The sequence below is a fragment of the Miniopterus schreibersii genome (genome assembly GCF_964146895.1).
Source record: "Miniopterus schreibersii genome assembly, chromosome: 15".
Lineage (NCBI taxonomy): Eukaryota > Metazoa > Chordata > Mammalia > Chiroptera > Miniopteridae > Miniopterus > Miniopterus schreibersii.
Genome location: NC_138115.1, coordinates 30,197,173 through 30,219,891, shown reverse-complemented (window position 1 = coordinate 30,219,891; position 22,719 = coordinate 30,197,173). Strand labels below are relative to the sequence as shown.

At 47.2% G+C, this 22,719-nt stretch overlaps 1 protein-coding gene across 1 annotated transcript in view; it reads right to left on the bottom strand.

The window, feature by feature from the left end:
• Positions 1 to 22,719, bottom strand: part of SLCO2A1 (solute carrier organic anion transporter family member 2A1) — a 65,063-nt gene that overhangs the window by 41,518 nt on the left and 826 nt on the right. The gene's annotated exons all lie outside the window — the stretch shown is intronic.

Here is a 22,719-nt window from a genome sequence, read left to right as displayed (position 1 = left end):
CTCACAGCTCCACTCTGTCTACAGTCCTGGGGAACATAAAGAGGAAGCTGGAGAGGAAGGAAGCAGGGAAATTGGAGCGGTCATAAAGATCATTCTTTTAATAAGGAGGAATCTTTTTTTCCATCTGTGCCAGAGAGCTAACAAAGGCTGAAAAGATGCTGAAATGTCAAATGAAGGTTCAGGGCGGGGCCCCAGGCCCCAGTCAAGCTTCAGAGGTGCAAGTCACGCCATAAAGGGGAAATGGTAAGGACAGGAGGGAAACCCTCGCAGCGCAGGATGAACGAGAAGTGTCAATGTGCAGCCTAGACCTGCTTTCCTTTGCTCTCCACCTCTATGACCCTCTTTTCCAAACTCAGGATTGAAACTATGACCTGAGGCCTCTAATCATGGTGACAGGGACACTGGACAGAAGTTCTGAAGTGTGATCCCCATAAGGTCATTACCAGTTTAACCACCGATGCTGCTGTCAACCAACTCTGATTTTGTCCACATGCGTCCCAGGAAAAGCAAAGCTCTAGAACATTCACCTGATGCCTTACACCCACTAGAATGTGATGTCAGAGATAACTTAATATACTGAGAGAGCCCAGGAGTGGGGGGAAAACCATTCACAAGCAAGAGATGGGGCTGGACTGTAGCACAGGCTGTGGCCTCTTAGTCTGAAACAACTGCTTCTATCCATAAATGACATCTGTCAGCAATCTAAATGGAAGTATTCTTCAGAAAGAAGGAAGGAGGAAAGAAAGAAAGGTAGGAAAAGAAGACAGGAGGAAGGAGGGGAGGGAGGGCAGGAGGGAGAGGGGGAGGAAAGAAAAGGAAAGAGGGAGGGAGAGGGAGAAGAGCACAATGAAACCTCATTGTCACCCTGCCTAGCAATGCAAAGGGAGTTCAGAGAGTATGGTGTGCCAAGGGCCACTGCAGCCCTCTGAGTCAGGGAGGTGACTCTGAGGTGCCTCTTGCTTTAGTTTCTCCAACCTGTGGGAGTCAAAATCTGGCCCCAGAATCCATTCTGCTCCTTCTCTCTCTAGGCTGGTGCTGACTGCACCCCAGACATGCAGGAACATCTCCAAGGCTTGCATATCTCTTGGGAAACCCCAGAACAGCACAGCCACGCTGACAACTCCATTTGAGCAGCGCTTTTCACAGTCAGCTGGAATCCCTCCTGTGAAGTCATAAACCCATTTACATTTCTTTTCACAGTTTCGTCCCCCCCCCCCAATCAATTATATGCATATGTGTTAAAAATCAAGTAATATACAAGGGCTTAGAATGACAAGACTCAGCTCAAGCCCACCAACAGTACTGCAGTTCAGGGACAATCACCTGTCTTTAGTTTGATTACATGCACACATCTCAAAACAATGTGCTTGTTCTGCAATTTCTTGATTTATCCGTTTAGACTGACACCATTGTAGAAGAGGATTTCAGTCACTTGTTCTTGCATCTCCCACCCCTCTCCCTACTCCTCCCAACTTCCAATCATTCTATAGGTATTTATATCATGATTGGGTCACTTCACTTGGTGGCAGCAAGCTGGAAGCCTGAAGGAGGGGGCTTCCCTCCTGGGTGCACACACCCTCTATAGCTGACTCATCCACTCATAATCTCTCTCCCTTTCTTTTTCCTGTTATTTGTTTTCACCATCTTTTCACTCAATACTTTCATTATAATCAGGGTGTTGGAGATGAGGGAAGACAAACATGTGCTAATCTGTACAAACCCAATCTATTTCATAATGCTTAGTCTAGCAAACAAATTAATACTTCTGTCTCCATTTTTCCAATGGGAGAAAAAGCTAGCATACACTTGTCAGTGGACTAAGTAGACAAACCAAAAAGTGTACCCAGGTCCTTCTCCGAAACCCTCTTTCCCGCCCTGCCCCCACTACATTCATGCATCCTGACAACGCATTTATTTGGCTGGAATCTTCCAAAGTGGTTGGTGTGTCTCCAAGAGAAGGCACATGGCCAGAGCGGTGCTGGCTCTGGGCATCTGCCCATCTCCATTTATATTTATATTTTTCAGTATCTCTACCTTCATAGCCCATTCTCAGGCCTCGCTGGCAGCTTACCAAATGGATAAGACCTGGGAGGTGAGGTTTGGGGCTCAAGAGGCCCTAAGGCAAAGGACACAAAGGCAACTCAGAAAGGGCAACTTCTGGCAGTTTCCCAGTGCCCTCAGGGATGCAGGCATCTGAAAGGGGAAGAGGGTGTCTGGGTTGGCTCCTTTGAGGCCCAACCGAGAGGCCCCTCAGGGCTGGAGGGAAGAAGGGATCCTTTCCCCTGTCCTTCCAGTAGAAGAAAGAAACAAAGCAAAGGCCAAGATATGTCCTGGAAGGAAGGCCTCCTTCAGTCTGTCGCCAGGGTGTGACTTTGGATGGAAATCATGGCCTGGTAGCCCCAAAGGGGAATGTGTCTTTTATGAAGTGATTCAGGGAATCAAATATGTTCCCGCGCAGGAAGAATGCCTGAACGAGATAAAGTTCAGGGATTCAAAATAGCCAGCCTAGGGTCAAAGTTGCTGGTATTCATAGCAGCAATAATAAAAGGTATCTTTAGTATTCTAGGTATTATTAGTATTCTTATAAACTAGACAAAACCTTTAATAAGACAGGGTCCTGAGGGCCTTGGAATTATAAAAATTAGAACAATCTAAAACGAAAAATAAAAACATAGATTGCCATCACAGCTTCGCTGTTCCTTAAGAGGGAAGTTGGAGAGTTGGGATTAGGAGGGGAGGCCAGGTGAGCCAGGCCCGACAGTTCTCACTGCCCAGTATAATTTTTCTCTCCAGCATCCCCTTGCCAGCCTCTACTGTCTGCAGAGCGACCTTACTGTCTATCAGGGTTCTCTTAAAATGACCAAGAAAGGCCACTGTCTGAGGCCTGTGACAGCTGTGTCAGGGACAACTGGAACCTAATCGAGACAGGAGGCCATAGAAAAACACTAAAGGCACCGAGGGGCACCTGCTGAAGTAGGACTCTCTCACCTTTAACACTGCCTGGGGAGTCCTGGCCAAGGTGTGTCATTGGAGCCAGGTCCCAAATAAACTGGATTAGATCAGGATCTTTCAGCCATTTTTTAGTTTAATCTACTCAGTGTAGATAAAATATCACCTGAAGGTTTCTATGTAACATAACATTAATATGGTCACTGGGATTCCCAATCTCCATAACTCTGTAGTTTTTGTTGTTGTTTAGTGCACATGTATCTAGTATTATTATGAGTCAGAGAAGGCCTTTGATAAGACAGAGTCCTGGGAGCCCTTAGAAGAGTAAAGATCAGAACCACCTGGACAAAAACATGTGGATTTTCCCTGCAGCATCCTTGTTTGAAGGGACAGAGGGCAAATAAAAGGAAGCAGGTGAGCTTTCTAGCTTTTAACACCAGCCATCCTCAACCACTTTTGGTCGTGTGTTTTTTGTTGTTGTTTTCTCCTAGTAGTGCCTGTCTGAAGCCCAGCCCTAGAGATGGAGAAGGCAGATGTCTGGATCACCTGGTGACACTGGTGAAGGAAGAGCACAGGGTGACAGATTGCCTGGGGTGACCAGGACCTGTGGTCTGGGCTTTAGAAATCACAAATTACAAAAAAAAAAAAAAAATTCTGCAAGTGATGAGACATGAGTGCATGAGATGAAACAAGCTTATCTGATTAGCCAGAAGCATGGTGCTCAAGGTTTCCCAGAAAAAGAATTTCAAAGGAAACTTATCATTGACATTTTTGTAAGTACATGTCCAAACTCTTTTTCCGAAATTCCCAAAGTCATTTCTTTTTTTTGAAGTCAGAAAAGCTGACTTCATGGGAGACAAGTGTCGCGTGTCTTTTTTGGAAGTCATCACAAGAATAATTTGTTAGGTTGTGATCAGGCAGCATTAGGGAAGCTGCTTTGAATCCGTTTATGGCACAAAAAGAACATTCAGACTGTATGGAAACTTCCCCTATTTTATATTCTTCCAGTTCTTTTTTTAAAAAAATGAATCCTCACCTGAGGATATGTTTTTTAATTGATTTTAGAGTGAGGAAGGGAGAGAGAGAGACAAACGTTGATTGGTTGCCTCCCGCATGTGCCCTGACCAGGGATCAAACCCACAACCTGGGTATGTGCCCTGACCGGGAATAGAACCTGCCACCTGTCAGTGTACAGGATGCTGCTCCAACCAACTGAGCCACACTGGCCAGGGCTATTCTTCCAAATCTTTGCAATAACAAGATACGATGTTAATATTTTCCTTCACCTCCCCCCCCCCAAAAGGTCTGAAGATCATGCCCTTTCCTTCCTGCCCTCCAGGAAGGGAAAGCTAGTTTTTCAGAAAGAGAGAAAGTGGGGCTTGGGGACATCATATCAGAAGAGCCCAGGACCCTGGGAGCTGATGCCCAGGAAGCTGGCCAAGAAGGAGGGGCCCCATTGTCCAAGAAGGCAGGGTCATGGCCACAGGGAGGCACTGAGGGGCTGTGTATTTTCTTCACATCATCTTTGTTTACTTATTAATTTCTGTTTCCCTGTTTGTCAGTCTTGGTCGCCCTATACCTTCTGCATCTGGTTGACTATCTGACATACAATAAATGTTCCATAAATATTTGTTGCATAAAGTAAACCTTATACCACCCTGAGAGGTAGGTAAAATTCTTTTTGTTTATGAATGGGAAGCTTACAATATTTTCTCATATTACACAGTTGGGAAGTGGTAGCAGCCAACTGACTCCCAATAAGCCCATCATTCTGCTCCACTGTGCTGCCCAATCTTATGGAGTTTGGGGAAGGAGGCATCACGGAACTTGTTTGCACCAAGATGCCCAGTTACCTAACTGCCCAAGCAAGTGGGCTCTCCAACGATCGCTCTACCCAAGGGCGGCAGCATTTGACACTCTTGGTCTCCCCCTCCCCATCTGTGATGTCGCTTGCCATCCCTGGGCTCTTGCTCTCTCTGGCTGTTCCTTTTTAGAAATCCTTGTGGGAGCCTTTTTCTGTCTCCCCACCAGATGCCAACGGTATCTGCTTGTCCTCAGTCCTTTTGCCTGTCTCTCTACACACTCTTGTCCTGGGTGTCCTACTCATCCACGCACGGGGTCATCCCTGGTGGCACGCTGGAACTGCCAGGCCACAGCCAGAGTGCAGAGCGCCGTCCTCAACCCCAGGCCCTGCAGTAAACTGCATCCCGGTCAGTTTCTGAAATTCCTGCCCTCAACCATTTCCTTTACCCCTCACCGTCTCCTCCTCTCAATTCCGGTCCTTGCACTGGTGGGTGCTTCAACCTCCAAACCAAGCCTCGGATCCACCCCCCGTGCTCTCCATCTCCACTGCTGCCCCCCAATCCAGGTCCCCGTCAGGTCCCATTTGGCCACCATCACAAGTTCCTACCTTTTCCTGAATTCTATTCCTTCCTCCTTCCAATCTATTCTTTAACCAGCAGCCAGAGTAACCTTTTAAGAAACGTTAAGTATAACTTAGTTCACACACAAAATTACAAGTAGCCCTGGCCAGTGTGGTTCAGTGGTTGGAGTGTCGGCCCGTGACCCTCCAGTTCGATCCCGGCCCTGGACGAGACGCGTGTGGGAGGCAGCCAGTCAATGTGTCTCTCTCACATTGATGTTTCTCTCTCTCTCTCTTTCTCCCCTCCTCCCTTCCACTCTCTCTAAAAATCAATGGAAGAAGTGTCCTTCAGTGAGGATTAACAACAACAACAACAACAAAGTTACAAGTCATAAGGACACAGCTTGATAAAATTTCACAAGCTGGGGACACCCGAGGGACCAGACTCCGATCAAGAAACAGGACACACCACCCACTTGCAGGGTAACGACTCTCCTGAATTCTAGCCACACAGGTGAGTTTGCCTGTATTTATGGAAATACAGTCTTATAGTATGTCAGTGCAATCTTTTGAAAAGCCTGTCACGAGCTTGTAAAACATCCTCCAGTGAGTTCCCACCATCTCAGGTGAAAATCAAGCCGAGGACCCAAACCCTTGTCGCCAGCCCCGCCTCGCTCCAGCCCCATGCACTTCAGCTCTCCCTGAGCTCCCCACCGCAACGGCCTCTTCTCAGGTACTAAGCTCCCTACACTCATAGCTTGACAAAAGCAGCTGCAGTTTGTAGCTGAATGGAACATCCATGGCTGTGGGAGACAAAGTATGGCCTCAGGGCCTCTGGGGTGGGGCCATCCTTTCCACCTGGGGTTCCTCACCCCACCCCCTCCCTTGGTTAGCTCCTACTCACCCATCCTTCTGGTGGCAAAGAAAGTCCCTCCTGTTACACATTCTCTGCTGTTCCTTCAGGGCATGGAGCCTAGACTGCAAGGTCAGTGCGCCTCGAGTGCGGCAATCTCGGCACCCAGGGCGTACCTGTCTAGTCGGCCAGCGGGGTGGGGAAAGGACATGACCACAGCAGCACGGCTGCTACTCTATGAGGAAGAGACAATCCGCTGGGTAAATATTTGATGATGAACAAACCAGTAGGAAAGAATGTTTCAGTGAATGACACCACCAGTCACCTAGGCACCCATAAGTAAGCAGATGCAAAATTATCCAAATGCGTTGCAAAGTCCTTGTCGAAATAGGTCAATTTTTCCCTTCTACTGTATCCACTTATTGCCCCCCAAATTTCTGGAGGCTAGCAAGTTACTTAGCAAACCCTTGTAAATTCTTTCACTTTCATCAGAATCACGCCCAGGGCCCTCTCCAAATCAGAGCTCCCGAATATCTCCATTTGGAGAAATGAAACCCCGGACCCATTTCGGTCCTTGGTCCTGCCTGGTTCTTTAGCAGAGAAGGGGCTGGAGACTCACTCTGGGTGGTGAGGAGGGAGGATGTCTGGGTATTTGCCAGGGGCTGCCGGTAAGGAGACTGAGGAGGGAACAAGTGGGTGTCCTGGTGGGACAAGGAAGGCCTGGCCCAGGAAACCCCTGCCCAGCAGCCTGTACCCACCCACTACCAGCTTGGCCTCAGCAACACAAGACCATCCCACGGTCCCCCCGCAGGGTGCTGAGTTTCTGATAAACCACAGCACACCCAGCCCCATCGAAGCCACAGTAGAGAGCTCAGAACAAAGCTTCAAGAACCTGTAACAGAGTCAAAAGCAGGCCACTCCCTTGCTGACACACTCCCACAGGAACCTGGGGGCCTCTCTCTCTAACGTCATCACACCTGTGATTCCAGGGCAGACGTGGTTACACGGGGACCCACTTCTGGAAACCTCACTTAGTTCAGAGCACACACAACTCAAGACTTCGCCGTCACTGGATGCTGTGTCTCCCTGCGATGGCTGAAAGGACACCCTCCTCTGGCAAAGGTGCAGACACAATTTACTATTTCCTTGGCCTGCCAACTTTGACAGCTTTTCCTGGGAGCTGCATGTGTGCGCGTGCAGTGTGTGTGGGGGGTGCATTATTGCTAATTTTTCCCAGAAGGAACATTTAAAATAATGTGATAAGCAAATGGTTTTATTAAAAACCATTATGAGCCAAGCACATTCTAGGGCAGACCAAAGGCCAAACAGAGCTAGACCCCTCTGAAGGCAGTCTGTTAATAGAGGAGGTGTGTGTACACAATAGACGAGGTATGTGTACACAATAGCAGTAACTATGCTCAAGGCAACACAGCCGGAGGAGCAATACCAGTGATGTGCTAGAGGCACTAAGAATATAAGAGGATGAAGAAGAGGGCCTTAGGGAAAGTGAGGTTGGAGCTAGGTTTTTGAGGGCAAGGAGACTGTCAGAAAGTATAAAGGGAGTCCTGGTCCGGTAGCTCGGTTGGTTAGAGTGTCGTTCCAATACGCCAAGGTTACAGGTTCGAGCCCTGGTCAGGGCACATGCAAGAATCAACTAATAAACGCATAAATAAGCGGAACAACAAATCTGTGTTTCTCTCTCTCTCTCACTCTCTTCCTTCCTCTCTTTCTCAAATCAATTTTAAAAGTTTTTAAAGAAAAAAAAAAAAGTATAGAGGGAGAAAGGGGTCATCCTAGGCCCAGAAGACAAGATGGGGGTGGAAAAACACAAGCATGATCAGGGCTCAAAAACTGGCCTGGGTAGTCTGAAAGAGTTCTGGCTAAGTGAGAGGAGAAAACCACACCCAGAAAGAGGGTTGGTGCCCACAGGGAGCCACAGACATTCTCTCTCTATTCATCCCTAAAGATTTCTGAGCAGTGATAATGCACATCGAACATTTTTTTAGAAAGGTTATCTGTAACAGGGCGAGACATAAAGAGATGACAGACTAGAGGCAGGAAGGTCAATGAAAGGTCTTGGAACAAGGCAGAAGGGTGGCAGTGAACCAGAACACGTCAGCTGGAGAGAAGCTCTGGAGGGCAATGATGTAATGATTAAGGAGATATGCGGTATGGTGAGTGAGTATCTGAAGACCAAGGAAAAGGAAACAAGGAACTCAACCGACAGTGGGGAGCAAGGTGAGTGGTAGGAGGCAAAGTTAGACTATGGGCTGGGGAAGGCCCAAGTGGATATCCAGGGAGCTAACCAGCAGGTGTCTCTAGGGAAAGAGAGCCTCACTTCTGATGGCTAGTCAATCCCCTGCCTAGGAAGAAAGGACCTTGTGGAATCCAAGGACCAATTCTCAAATTAAGGTAGTGACTCAGAAGCTGCATTTGGGGGCTGGCAATAAATCCCCTTTGGGCTTCATGCAATCCTGCTTCTCCTGGTGCAAGACCACAGCTGTGGGAAGATGTCTTGTCACTTTATTGCTGTTGCCTTTTGTTCCTGCTCCCTCAGGCCAGAACCTCCTGCCTTCTTAGACTCCATGCAGCTGCAAGGAACTATCCTGGAGGGTGGGCCTGAAATGTAGCCCCAGGGATACCCCAGCAGAACTCCACTTGCCAAATCTGCAGAAGAATTAGGAGAACAAACGACTCTGACAAGGCTCTCTGGGAGGTCTGAGGTTGATTTGAAAGATGAAGGATCTGGTGACTGATTTCTAACAACATACAGGATTTGGTCCACATGGAGTCTTCTGTCTAGTCTTTAGATGGATAGAAGTCTGCCCACGGCCGCCACCGTGCCCTTACCCCACAGTGGGCGGCTAACCAGTGAAGGTGGCACCAGAATGCAGGTCATCAGGTCATATGTTTGGTCTCCTGTGGTCATCCCAGGCCAGCCTCTATTCCAGCTCCACTTTCTCCATCATTTCAACTTATTTCTGGACTTTTCCAGACAAAAGGCTGTGCCTTCTGTAGCCTCATGGCTTTGACTTTCCTATGTGTCTCCCAAGGTGGTCCCTCTCCCCCCTCCTCTCTGTATGCCTTCCTCTCCCTCCACTCCTCAGATGGGCAAAAAGGAAGAGAGAAGGAGGAACTTTTGCAGGGGGCTGGGTGAGGAAAGGTAAAGACCCTGAGTGGGATCCAGTCTTCAGACAGAGAGAAGAGAGAGGGCTTCAGTTGGAAATGTTCACAGAAAATGCTCAAAGCCTTTTTTTGTTTTTCTTTTAACCTGAGGACATGCTTAGAGGGAGGGAGGGAGGAAGGGGGAGGGAGAGAGAAAGAGAGAGAGAGAGAGAGAGAGAGAGAATGAGAGAGAGACATCAATGTAAAAGAGAAACATCAATCAGTTGGCTGCCTTCCGCACCCTTCCCGACCAGGGATCAAACCTGCAACCCAGGTATGTGCCCTGACTGGGAATGGAACCGACAACCCTTCCATGTGCAGAATGATGCTCTCAACCAACTAAGCCACTCAGGCCAGACCCGGAACTTTTCTTGGAAACAGTTCCTCAAGTCCCCAGCTCATGTGACAGAGGAAAGGAAACAGAGAGGTCAAGGCAGGAGGTCAAGCAAAGCTTGCTAGCCTCTTTCGCATCAGAAAGCCACGTTTAGATAAAAGCAGCTGGGACAGCCTTCCCTGGTACCCACACCCTCTGGCACTCCCTAAGCCGAGAGCCCCAGGGAGCCACAAGGGGAGGGGGCCACAGTGATTTCCACCATTGCTGGGAGAGGGTCATTCAGGGTGTCAAGGTCTTCTCTGCATCATGAAATGTCCAGTTTAGACACAGGAAATGAGGGAACCGGTGGGAACAAGGGGGGAAGCAAGCCAACTTCCCAAACCTCCTGTTTACCTACAGTATTTAGCTTGAAGCTATAAATATCAGTAGTAAGAGCACCCCTGACCTCAACCTTGGAGCGCATTTGCCATCACTAAACTACCTGGGGAAGAAAGTGACTGACATGGAACTCAGGCTAGCACAGCGACCCTGCGTGCCCAGAGAGCCCTTGAATTCCAACATGTGGCCCTCGGAGCCCCTCCTCGCTCAGAAGGCTCTGCCCTCCATACCCTTCCCATCTTTCTCCTGGCCCAGATGCAGGTCTCAGGGCCTGAGATTCACAGCCCTTGGCTTGGTCCCACCACCCGCAGTAGGAAGCTCTGGGAGGCCTTCACTGGCCAATCTAGGATGCTCCTCAAAGTTCCTCCATGAATGACAGCTCCACATGAGTGACTCCCATCCCCTGGGAACCATTTCAGTTTAATACGATTATTTCCCAGCTTTAATCAATGTCTCAGGGACAAGAATATCACAGCTACCTCAGTGGCCTGTGCATGTGAATCAGTACCCTGATACATGCCTCGCCTCAAGGTTCTCAAACTTCAGGTGCATCAGAATTCCCTAGAGGGCTTGCTGAAACATCATGCTGGGCCCTACCTCCAGTTTTGGATTTGGGATGGGGCCCAAGAATCTGCATTTCTAACAGTCTCTCTCTCTCTCTCTCTCTCTCTCTCTCTCTCATGATGCTGACGCTGCTGGCAGGGGGACCACACTCTGGAAACAACATCTTAGGCTCAAGTAGATTCTCCTAAACTCTAACCTAACCCTTCCTTCCAGACATCTCTTTCCTAGAGACAAGGCTCAACCTTTACCCCCAAGGAATGGGGTAAAACTGAGATAATCTCTGCCCTCCCTTGGCCATCTACCCATCCTGGGCACAGGGTCTCCCTACTCAGTGAGGGTCTGGCTGCACTGTCAGGGTGGGCTGAGAGCCACCCACCCCTGCCCCGCCCCAGGACTGGCCCTGGCTGTGTGCTTCCATCCAGCTCCCAATTCCTTTGAACACTCCACACAGCCGCACCTAGAGCTCTTGAAGGCAAGTGCGAGGGAATGTGGTTTCATCATTCACACCTGGTTGGTTTTGGCTGGGGTTCCTACCTGCAGGGTTTGAGACTCCTGAATGAAATCATCAATACGATGGTTTAGATGGGGAAAGATTAGCTAAACAAATACCACCTACCAGCTGCAGCCCTAGGAGCAGCAGACATGAGCTCACTCAGCTTTCCAACACTGCTGTCAATTCACGTCTGCAGCCCAGGGGCCTGTGACCTCAGGAGCAGATCCCAGAACAAATACTGAAAAGCAACATAAGGCAGGGACTCGTAGACACTGGTGGTATCCTGGGTGTCTGAGCCGTGTAGAGGAGGGGAGCAGACCCTGATCATGGGGCTTTCAAACTCTGGGGAGGGTTAGATGGAATGCCCCATTCCAGGCCTCCTAGCAGAAGCTCACCTCTAAACACACCCTCCTCCCATCAATGACTTCAGCAAAGCTCCTCTGGTCCCTGCGCCCCTCCTTTTGGGGTTGCCTTTTGCCCAGTGGTGCACACCTCTCTTGGAGTTCTCTACCAGCTGCTGCCATATTTTGTCCTATACTTGACCTGAATGTCACTGCCCTTTTACCCTGGGATAGATTTGTTACCAATTATTCAGCCAAAGACTCATTTAGGTGTTGCTATGGAAGGAGTTTGCAGATGTAATTAAAAATATATATATAATAAGTTGACTTTGTCAGGAAGATCGTCCTAGAAAATCTGCCTGGACCAGAGTCAATCAATCAGAAGGTCTTAAAAGCAGCAGCTTCAGCCCATGCCTGTGATCATCCTTTCCTGGCTGCCTGCTCCACGAAAACTGGTTTTGCTTATCCAGCCCCCACAATTATGTAAGCCAATTCCTTGTAATAAACTCTTAATATCCATACATATACATACATGGTGTGTGTGTCTCAGTGTGTGTATCTTCTATTGGCTTTGGTTTGATTGAACCCTGAAGTTGACAAAATAGTGGCATCCCCAACTAACATCCATGTCCTAATATTCAGAACCTTAGTGTAATCATACCTGTAGGTTCTAGAATAGAGCTTGTCCAGGATTATCTGGGTGTGCCCAATGTAATCACAAAGGTTCTTATAAGAGGGAGACAGGAGAGTTGTTCAGGAAAACGAGAGAGAGAGAGAGGGAAGGAAAGAGAGAACTTCAAGATGCTAAGCTGCTGACTTTGAAGATGGAGGAAAGGGCCATGAACCAAGGGATGTAGGCGGCTCTAGAAGTTAGGAAAGGCCAAGGCACAGATTCTCCTCTACAGCTTCCACAAAGAGCACAGCCCTACCAACAGCTCGATTTTAGGTCTCCTGTCTTCCAGAACCGTAAAATAGTAAGTTCGTATTGCTTTAAGCCATCAAATTTATGGTGATTTGTTAGAGAAGCAAAAGAAAACAAACCACACATCCTGATTCACACCAACCCTCCCCTCTTTCCCCACGACCAATGCCCTCACTCAGGCAGCCTCTTTCTTTCCTTTCAAAGAACATGTAATTAAATCCCCTCCCCCTCTGTCCAGTCTGAGCCTTTCTAGCCTCGGCATGGTGACAGCAGTCCATTTTCATGGGTTGTCATTTCTAATAAATACAGAATTATATCTTCTTCAGCTCCCTCTGCAGTTTATTGTGACAGCTGCTGTTCGTTTTTCCTTTTATTCACTCTTTTCCAGCTTCTGTTGGTTGGATTAGGCCTCTACTGTTTACCCTCTACTGCTTTGGAAAGCATGCAGTCAATGTCTTTTTTATTATTATTATTTTTACCTGTACATTTTCACATACATAGATAAATTAACAAAGGCTAAAGTTAATGAGTTATTCCATTCCCCTCCCAAACAAGCCAAGGATTTAAGATTTTAACTCCAATTTTCCCTTCCAATTTTTCATATTACCAGCGCACATTACTTGCCTTCTTTTGGTCTCTTTGCAATTAATAATTACTACCACTTCTAGCATCCTATCCTTTTTCTGTGTTCGATTTCTCACGTTACAGGTTCCATCCTCTAGCCGTTTATTTTTGTGAGGAAGCGATTACCAAAGTCTCTGCCTTGGTTTGAAAAATCTCTATTTTGTCCCCTTGAATTATTATTTACTTATAAAATTAGAATTTGGTCTCATTTTCTCTTAGCATTTTGAAAATTATTCCATTATTTTCTAGTATCTATTATTTACATTGAGAAGCCCCTTGTTGGTCCAATTACAGATTCTCGTAACTAATCTGAGATTTCACTTTAGTAGCGCTTAAAAGTTCTCTGTCTGCACTCTGCAGTTTCCCTGTGACATGTGCAGGTGTGCTTTTTTGGTAAATTCCTGTCCGAACTTACTGCCCTGTCTTTATAGCGAGGTACCATATGTTTTATGAATTCTGGAAACTCTCTATAATTCTTTCACTATTACCTATCACGTAGTCATTCTATTCGCACTCATTTCAGAGTCACCTTGGACTTGTCCTTACTGCTCCCTCTCTGAGCCCGTCTTTCACAGTTCCCACCTCTTTGTTCCCCCGTGCTCCACGCAGGCTGACTTCTTCAACCCTCCCTTCCACTTACTAATAATTGTTGAGTGCAGATGTGATTATTGAGGACTTCAAACTGGGAAATTCTCTTATCTGTTATTTAACCAGTCGTGGCATCTAACCTGCTATTTAACCGTTCGCTGAGTTTTTATTTTCTATATCAGTAGTTTTCATTTCTAGAATTCCCACGTATCTCTCAAATCTGCCTGTTCCCTTTTCATAGTGTTTGTTCTTTCCTGGTGTTTTCCATTTCTTCTTGTACCTCTTTAAACATTTTAATGGATTTTTATAGTCTCTTTCTGAAGGTCCCGTTATCTCAAAATCTTGTGGTGCTGATCTTCCTCTTTGATATATCTGCTGCTTATTGCTTAAGGTGGATCGTTTCCTTTTGTAACTTCTTAAAATTAATTTGAGAGAGAGGAAGGGAGGGAGAAAGATGAGAGAGAAACGTGGATTTGCTGTTCCATTTATTTATGCATTCATTGGTTGTTTCTTGTTTGTGCCTTCACCTGGGATCAAATAACAACCTTGGCTTATCAGGACAACGCTCTAACCAACTGAGCCACACAGCCAGGGCCTCCTTGTGTAACTTTGTGTTATAAGTCCCTCAGCAATGCCCACCTTCAGAACCAGGTTCAGCTTTTAGAGGAGGGTGGCTTTTTGTTTCAGCCCTGCTGAGCAGCTCCTTGGTTAGAGGGGCTTAGCGGGGAGGGGAGACTGCTTTCTACTAGAAACAGTGAGGAGAGTAACCAGAAGAGAGGAGTCTGCTAGCTTCACTCTGGGGGATTTCCATGGAAGAGCAGGGGCAGGTTTCAGCCCAGCATAGGAAAGACTTGCTAAAAGCCTGTGGTGTTACCAGTGGCTGGGTCTGCCTTGGAATGTGGTGAGTTCCCCATCATGGGGGCTATGCAAGCAGAGGTTAGGATATCATCATAAAGAGGATTCCTGCCTCTTTGAGCAGATGAGCTTTCTAGTCATTTTCAATTTTGACATTCAATGATTCTATAAGCCAGGAAGCACCATCTTTCTATAGCTCAGTTATATCATTGTTTGCATAGATTCCATATAATGAAAAGTTTATAATGTCATACAAACCATGATGAGCAATGAAAGCAGGACTGGAGGAGAGGACCTCCCTGCACAAACAAGGGAGATGTGGGCCTTGCTGCTCTGCTCACTCTCCTCTCTCCAGAAACTTCCAGTTTCTTCCTGCTGTGGATCCCTAAGGTTTACTCCCATTCCTGGGCACCATCCTGACCCTCCATCAGAGCCTCCACAGCCCCACAGCCAGAGGGTAGAAGTCTGTTCTTGTAAATTGTCACAGCAAGAAATGCAGTAGGGTGACCAACTCATCCCAATCTGCCCCGAACTTTCCCAGTTTTAAAAGGGAAAGTCCTGTGTCCCAGGAACCCCTCAGTCCTGGGTAAATGGAGGCAGTTGGTTATGCTGGGAAGCAGGGAACTTAGAGGTAACTGATTCTTGGAAACTGGGGAGCCTCTCAGGGAGCCAAGTGTCAACAATGACACCTGATAAAGGGCCTCACATGAGAGATACTCAATAAAGGCTTATGGCCCAGGATCCCATATCAACTCTCAGCTCCCAGCCACTTCTCTCAAATGCACTGTGTGACTCAGAGGCAAAGCAGAAAGATTTCAAAAGGGCCTGAGGCATCAGGCAGGAATGACTTGGAAAACAGATTGAGAAAGTGGTCAGTTTAATCCTCTGGCAATGTCTCTGGCAGGCAATAGGCATGGCAAAGGTGACTCTAGGAGCCTGCTGTCCTCCCTCCCCCTCCCTTCTGCCAATATCCCTTTTCCCCGGGTCCATAGGGGCCTCACTGCATTCCCTAGGGTGCTCCTCTCCCAGAGTGTCCCATAGGGCTCAGGCCAAGAATTGTCTAACATCCACACCCCAAATCGGTCCCACTTAAACTCTCTAGGTACCTGTTCCCTCTGCGCCGAACAAGCTGGCTAGGAGAACGAATCCGATAAACTAGTTCTGACTTGAGGTCTGCCTGTGCTGTGTTTCCAGAACTCCCGAATGCTCCACCTGGGAGCCACATATGGGAGAAGTGAGCTCCACGGGACAGCCTCCTGAAGTATCAGTGCTACTCCAAGGCTCGAGGGAAAAGACAATATACTACCTGGAAGCACATAGATACTGTGGAAAAAATATAACATTCATTTGATTTTAAGATAAAACATAAAATATCACAGACATGTAATATTCATGGCTAGTCAAGAAGCATCTCTAGACACCTTCCTTCCTCCCCTTGTCCTAACGCTATGTGGAAACTGGTTCACTGCCTTCTAGGATTCAGGGCATGGTGTGGGGCAGTCTTCCAGCACTGGCCCACTGCAGCCTTCCCGTGACATCCGCATTTTCACCGAGGCTGTGCGCTCTGCCCACACCTCCCAAGGGTGTCGGATGGAACACTGTTCAGAACATAAATGAGTATTATTGATGTTTGGGTAAACAAAATGAGACTTGTCTTGAGACTCCCAGGTTCCTACAGGACTCGGGTGCACACTAAATCTCTAAGAAAGGGTCAGTTTGTCCACATTTCTAGAGGCAGGGGGACAGCCCTGTGGGGTTCAGTGCCAATGCTGACCAGACTGAGTGTCCCAAAGGTCACAAATCCTGGGCTAGTCCCAAAGGTCACAAATCCTGGGCTAGTAGTGCCTCCCAGCTGTGTCAGAACCTCTAGCAGTTCCCCCTGGGCATCCTTAACATTTCCATTCAACAGAGTGAAGAGGCCAGGAAGACAGCTCAGCTCAGAAAGAGGGCTGCCCACTGGCTAGTATCATTCCATTTTTCAACCCCGCAGTGGAGTCTGAGGTGCCCTGCCTTGGTTTCATTCCCCACCCTTGATCAAATTTAATCCACCCCAAAGAGTCAGATACACCCAAGGGAATTAAGGTCCTTAAGTCGAGAGCGAGAGCTGGGCATTGATCAACCATTCAGCAAAGGTTTCGTAGCAGGCAGGTCTCCCAGCTAAGCCCAGACCCAACTGGCCCTGCTCCTAGTCTCATCTCAATCAGCAACGGAACAGCAATGAGATGAGAATCTGAGAACTTGAAAGGACATCAGAGATCACTGAGCTCAGGACCAGGTGTTCGCATACTAGAGATTGCTGAACTAAGAGGCATTCTGTGGCCCTGGGAAGAAGAGATCTGGGAAGTGATAAGATACTCAGTGGGAACTCCTGCTTTGCCATTTACTGGATATGTGGTCTTGGAAAAGCCTTGATTTCCTCAAATGTGAAATGGAGATGCTGATACCTCCCCTTGCAGGGCTGTCGTAGAGAAGTTTAGGAACATAGACTTAAAAATCAAGTTCAAGGGAAAAGGTCAGAAGAAAAGCTGGAGCACATATGTGTGTAAAATCCCATCCAGTTACTAAAAATGAGCTTTAAATCTGCCCTTAAATCTTCCTAAAAGGCAAAGTAGTAGGGAAATGGAATGGGTTATAAAATTTGGCATTCATAAAATAAACACATACCATTATAGAATAAAACTCAAGCTTTTACCTGATTTCAAGACTTGCTATATAGCTACAGTAATCAAGGCAGACAGTGTGGTATTGGCAGAGATACACACATACATCAGCGAAACAGAATAAAAAACCTAGAACAGACCCACATAAGCAAGGCCAACTGATTTTCAACAAAGTTACAGAGGCAACTCAATATCGAAAGGTTAATCTTTGCAACAAATAGTGCAGAATAACTAGATAACTATAGAGGGGAAAAAAATTAACCTTGACCTAAACCTCACACTTCTACAAAAATTAACTCAAAGTGAATCATAGATTTAAATGCAAAATTAGAAACTTTTAGGTGAAAACCTTCAGGGACTAGGGTTTGGTGAAGAGTTCTTACACATCACACCAAAAGCAGGATCCAGAATATTTTTAAAAATAAATAAGACTTCATCAACATCAAAAATTTTCCTCTGTGAAAACCCTTCTTAAGAGGAAGAAAAGTTACTGACTGGGAGGAAGTATTTGCAAACCACATACCCAACAAAGGACTTGTATCTTGTAAATATAAAGAACTCTCAAAACAATAGTAAAAAAAATCCAATTAGAAAGTGAACAGAATAATATGAGCAGACATTTCAGTGAAGAGGATATGTGCATGGCAGATAAATACATGAAGAGATGTTCAACATCACCAGCCATTAGGGAAATGCAAATTAAGACCATGATGAGATGTTACTACACACCTATTAGAAAAGCTAAAATAAAAAGCAGCGACACCACCAAATGCTGGCAAGAATTTAGAGAACCTGGGTCTCTCACACAATGCTGAAAAAGTAAAAGTAAAATGGTAAGCTACTTTGGAAACTGTTTAACAGTTTCTTTAAAAAAAAATCAATAGCAACTACGTAAGACCCAGCAAATACACTTCTGGACATTTACACCAAAGAAATGAAAATTTATGTCCACACAAAAACCTGTACACGACTTACTGTCCATAGCAGCTTTATTTGTAATAGCCCCCAAACTAGAAACAACCCAAATGTCCTTCAATAGGTGATTAGACAAATCTCGGTACATCCATGCCACGGAATACTACTCAGCAGTAAAAAGGTTGATACACAACAACCTGGATGGATTTCAAGGGCCTTGTGCTGAATGAAAAGAGCCAATTTCAAAAGGTCACACATTGTATGATTCCACTTTTCTAACATTCTCCAAATGACAAAATTGTAGCCATGGAGAACAGATTGGTGTTAGGGATGGTAGTCTAAAGGGGATGGGTGTGACTATAAAGGAGATCTCTGTGGTGATGGAACAGTTCTGTGTCTTGAAGTGGTGGGGTGGTGATTCCGTGAATCTATATATTTGATGAAATGGCATGAAACTCTACATATACTTTATAGAAAAGTCGATTTCCTGCTTTGGGCATTATACCGTAATTTTGTAAGATGGAACCATTGGGAGAGACTGGGGGAAAGGTACGCAGGACCTCTCAGTACTATTTTTCCTATGAATCTGTAATTGTTACAAAATAAGTTTTTCAAAAACTCAAAAATAAATCAAGCTTTGTCTGATACTAAGAACCCAGCTTTCTCCCATGGGCCCTCATAAGGGGACCAAGTGTTATAGTGACAACCACCTCTGCAGGGCCTGTGGGGTACAGACAGGTGTAACTTCACATAGCTATTCCTTCACATCCTTCCTCAACAGAAACTGAGAGTGCAATGCCCAAGGACTCGTCGATGAACTTACAAAGTAGAATGAGAGACAAAGGATCCCCACCCCACACAAGGTCCTGTGACGGACCCATTGACCCAGACGCTCCCCTGGCTCCACTATTACCATCTCTTGGGCTTTGGCACATAACTAGAGCTCTCTGCAGACCGGTGTTTCCACAGGCAGAAAGGGAGATGAAATAAGGACAGGAGGTACTTAAAACCACGGGACAGGATAATATCAAGCAGGGGTGTGAAGAGGAAGAACAAAGAGGGGTGACCCCTGGACTGGGGGGCCACCCACCGTCCTCTGCGTGGGCCATGACCTATTCCACAGCAGAGCAGGAGAAGGGGAAGGAAAGCCACGCTCCCATCCCAACATCTGGGCGCCCCAGAGTGGAATGAAAAGCAGTCCCCGTCACAGACAAAGGGAATGGTCAGAGAGATGAGATGAGCTGCCTGTGTTATAGACCCAAATTGCTTTTCCATTTGTTCTGTGGCAGCATAGGTCACAAATTCATCACCGAGAGAGAACATGAAAGCAAAGAAAGGTTTGGAGCACGGTGACAGGAGGAAAGGGTCTGAGTGACCTGCGACCCCACCCCACCCATTCCCATTCCCATTGTTCTTCCTGCCCAACTCCTCCAGTTGGGAAAGGCTGGGCCACATTCCAGGAAAACAGAAGAAAAGCTGACCTGGAGACAGAGAAACACCACTCCTGAGGAGGAGAGGGCTCGTTTGAACCCATGGGGTCAGTTAAGGAATTTTTGGTCCCGGGCATGCTATTGAGACTATGTTTCTGAGCACAAATTACAGGTTGCTGGGATATTGCACTTTCCTCTGGAAACTGAGAAGTTAAGCCCAGGGAGGGTCTCAGGGACCTCAGGAAGCTATGGATACAGGCCAGCACAGTACTTCTCCCTTATTTTGGGGCCTCCCTCTCAGGTCAGAGGTCCCTGGGGCCACTCAGGCCAGATTTGTCTATCCCTTTCTTCCCACTGCTCTTCCCCAGCACTCCACCCCCATGGGACACCCCCACTCACTGGATATACATTGTTTCACTACACTGGGGCTCTGGGTGCGTAAGCGCCTGAAATTTGGGCAGCAGGCACCAATTGGCCACTCCTTTTATAAGATAACCTCAGTTTGGCCCCAGAAGTTTCATTTTAAGAAGAAACAGATCTCTGTGAGATTGCCAGGATCGGTTAGCCACAAAGGCTCCCTCCTACTTCCCCCACCCCCGCCCCCATAATTGTTGAATGAACCTGTTTTTAATTTAGAGTTTTAGAGTTCCGGATGCCAAACTGCTCCCTCTAACAATGACTGGGTCCGCGGGTCCTCTACTCCTTAAGAGTCCTGTAAGCCAGAAGCAATAGGGACTGTCTCTAGATTAAATGCCATTGTATTTGCTCCTGCAGAAGGAGGGAGAAAAAACCTCACCGCTAGAGTGAGAGTTTCCTGGCTCTTTAGATGAGAGTTGTGAAGAGTGAGAGGTACGAGCCTGTCGGGGACTGGGGGCAACCATGCTGTAGCCGCCTCGGCAACCTCTGGTCATAGCTGGAGCGTGTGGGCCACCGGGGCCTGGTGAAAGCTCTGACCACTGGGAACAAGTCCACCCATGGTATCCCCACCTGCTCACCCAGAATTGAGCAGCACTGTGTGACGGTGAGGGCCCAGGATGCACAGCCCTTGGGGTCTCCGACTCTGCAGTCTCATACCTGGTTCCTCTATATTCCCCACTTTCTGGCTTTGCCTCCACGCACAGGGGACCAGCCTCACTAAGCCTAGTTTTCCTCATTATTAATGGGGACCGTAATAGTATCCACTTGAGAGTGTTATAATGAAGATTAAGTATGGGTCGAATACTTGCATAGTTCCTGGTATATTCAGACAGCTCCATTACTGTTAGCCACTACTCTTATGTTGGACATTGTTATTATTACCATAGTTTTTCTTAATTGTTAACTATAATTAGTGGAACACTAGGTCCTGAATGATGTTCGAATGCATAGTCCTGTTCATTGAAGCAAGAACTAGCCTCACATTGATACCAATCCCAGAGAGCCCAGAGTGGTTCACAAAACCTCCCCCTATGCCTCATCCCACATCCTCCTACCGAGCCCCATGAAGTAGGAATTGTTCATACTACCCAGTGTTTTCATGTAAGGACTCTGAGGCCCAGGACAGGTGAGAAATGCTTCCCTGTGTCACCTAGTCAGTAAAAGGATAGACTAGGACTTGGATCTGAGTCCCCTGATTTCATCCCTTCTCTGAACGATATGGTATGTGGGGTTTTGCAGGAATGTCATAAAGTCAACTGGTCAATCTGTCCCAGCAACAAGGAACCTAGAAAAAGTCTGGGTTCTCAGGTTGGGTGTCTCCTGTTCCCCCTCCATGTCACACATATCACAAGACATGTGCAGTCCATACCCCTCTAGGAGGGTGTAGGGCAGCCACCCAACCTCTCATTGCGAAGAGGAAATCTACAATCAAACAGCAAAGCCCCCAGATGGCCAGTAACATCCCCTGGAAGAAAAGGCTGAAGTAAGTTTAATAAAATTTCAGACCCCATATTTGCCTGGAGATATCCAACTTTGTACCTGGTTTCAGGCTGGCACGTGAAGCCAACTGGAAGTCTCGCCAAACTCTAAGAATTACTATGGATCAACGGAGGCAATAATTAAGAAAATCTGGTTTTTAGAGCTAAGAAAAACTCTCAACTGGTATGAGACTTTAAGAGGCCAACTGGCCTGGGCCCCGGTCTCAGGCACGTGTGGCTCAATCATCAACACGTGATAAATTGTCTTATTTTTACAGATCTTCAAAGAAACTGTGGCCATGAAAGCATTTATTTTAGGGACTTGGGGAGGGTCTAAGTGGATCAGTCTCATTTGGGGTTACCTTCACTGCCAAAGATCTGTTCTGGGTTGTCATCCTTCCTGCCCTTCTTGGTGAAGATATCGGAAGTTGCCCCCACCCTGGCTCCCTCCTGAGACCCTCTTTTCAGACCACCCAGCCATTTCCCCCACCATTTCCTCCCAACTCCTAAGTTATAAACACAAAAATTTTCGCCATTCTCTGTTGAAACTTCTCCAAGACTCTTTTCAGTGGTGGGACCCAAACTGCACAGTGTTCTTTCTCTTCCAGGTCTAGCCCAAAATGAGGAGATTTGAGGATTATCTTAAATTATCTCAAAATGTCTGTGTCTTGTTTATATTCAACTGTGGCATCAACTCAGCCTTTATATATTGTGGTGTGGGGAGGAAGCAGAAGCAGGAGTGAGAATCCAGATCCATGGCCAACAATATGAGTGTATAGGTGAGATCCACTGTGACCTCCAGACCCTTTTCTGTTGGACACGTATATCTGGGTTCCCCTTAGTTGCACCATTCGAGGCTTTACCGTGCCCCATGTGATGGTATGGTTGTCTGAAACAACTGCTCTGCACCATAATCCCCACCCTTACCCCAAGGACCCAGGATGTGGGCTCTGCAGCCTCCCACATCTCCAGCTTTGCCCCCTCAGGAAATGCATTCTCAGTTGCCTTGACTGGCCAGAAGGGGCAAAAAAGCCTGAGTGTGGTTTCAACCATTCCGGGTCCTCCTAGACATGCGAGGGAGTGGGAAGTCTTCCTGACGCCCTGAGAAGAAAGTGTCCTCACCACGCAGCTGCCTCCACCCCATCTCCTCCTCACCCACTCCCCAGAACTTGTCTAGCCCTGACCTAACAGACGGTGAGAACCGGCTGCTGTCCTGGGGCCAGATCCAGACCTGGAAAGCTGGCCGCAGTGCAGGGGACTGAGAGCCCTGCCTGGGGAATCCTGAACATCGCAGGCGGGAGGCAGCAGAGCCTCCACGCTGCTGCTCTTGGGGAGGAGGAAAGCCTGGGGCAGGAGAGCATCCCTTATGCCACCCGCCACGGAGGAGTTGG